The following is a 1,704-nucleotide window of genomic DNA, read 5'->3' as shown; positions in this document are numbered from 1 at the left end:
ATGCTCTCTGGCAGGTCTTGGTAACAGCATTGGCACAGATCTTAGAATCAAATTGACGTCTCCCGAGGATGGTATTGGCTGTAGCACTCTTCCCATTTCCAGTCTTCCCTACCAGAATGATCCTCACTTCAGTGTCTCCCTGGCCAGCCATGTCGAGGCAAGCTGACTCTAAAGATCTGAATGCACAGNTCTTAAGGAAGGGGAAGAGAGGAAAATTACCTATGAGATAAATGGAAGGACTCCCGAGCCTCTCCCCCCCCCATTCCCTTCCTGAATTTTGCAGTATTCTGTAGTTTTAAAAGGCTGATGATCTGGGTATCATTTAGGATGTTCCTGATGGCATGGAAAGGCTGTCTCTACTCCTGCTAAGGCCTTCATGCAAATATTGGAACAGATGTCAATGGGTCATGCCCAGTGCCAGGTCTGGGAAATGAGTGCACCCAAATTGTTACTGTGCCAAATCCCTGAAAGCCCAGGCAGGAGCACACAGTAGGATGACTATAGAGCTCAACAGCTTACTATAGATTTTATGACTGCCTAGGAGTGGCATTCAAGGACTCAGAGCACAAAGAAAGTGTAAGGAAGGCAGGGGCATGTAGGATCTCTCTGAGTTCAAGGCCAGCCTGGTCTATAGAGCAAGTTTCAGGACAGGTGAGGCTATACAGAGAACGCATATCTCAGACCAAAGAGAGGTGTGAGGGAGGGAGACAGGGGGAAGGGAGGGAGAAAGGGGGGGGAATTGTTTATCCCCCTGTATTGATTGGTACACAGTTAATATGTTAATTATTACAGTTAAATATCACACTGAAGCCAGAAATATGTTCACTTATCATGTTAATAAACATGAAACAAAACCCTCAAGACAGTTAAAACAATCCTGCACAACAAAAGAACTGGCAGAAGTATTACCAGGTCAGACTTCAGGGTGTACTCCAGAGACAGTCAAAAGAAAGCCACAGACAGGAAGGAAGCAAAGCCAGGGAGCCCCTAGACTGCACTGTGGCTTCAGGCAGCTACTGGGCCTTCAGCAGCCCCTTCAAGCCAGGCTCACACAGCCAACACATGCAAATCTGTCTGCTGTACAATTAAGAGGAGTCAGCACACTGAGGTAAGAAAAGAGACTTAAACATGATCTGAGTTGTCTCCCAACTCTAAAGAACCTGCCTTGGGGACACAGAACTTTCTATAAAAGGCATCAGGCTACCCTCTGTGTCCTTCCCACAGACACACTTACATCTCTTAGCCCCCACCCCTCCCCCAGCAACCTCCTCCCTGTGGCTCTGCAGGCACAATCCTTCCACCCCCACAGAGAGATGCTGCATTCCCTCTCCATCTCACTGCTCCCTCACTCCTGGTCTCTTCCAGCCAGACTCACCTTCTTCTGCAGGAGTTAATGACAGAGGGTTCAGGATCTCTCCAAGGAACCGATTTGACCTGGTTCAAGTTTTCTGCTTAACTATGAAGCAAAACTGCCAGCATTCCCTGTCAGGAAGGACGTTCTGTGGGTGGAGCCAGTGAAGAAACCATTTGCTTTTAAAGAAACAGAAATATTTTCCTGTAATTTAATGGGTGCTTCAGGTTTTTCAAGTTGAAGCCTTTTCTCTGTAGGTCTGTTATAATGACTAATGTTTCTAAATTTTTTTTTCATTATTTTTTTGGAGTGTGTTTTGTTTGTTTGTTTGTTTTGAGATTTCTGATGTATTT

This window comes from Mus pahari, chromosome 2, assembly GCF_900095145.1.
Source record: "Mus pahari chromosome 2, PAHARI_EIJ_v1.1, whole genome shotgun sequence".
NCBI lineage: Eukaryota > Metazoa > Chordata > Mammalia > Rodentia > Muridae > Mus > Mus pahari.
The sequence above is the reverse complement of the archived record's forward strand: the minus strand, read 5'-3'. Positions refer to the sequence as shown.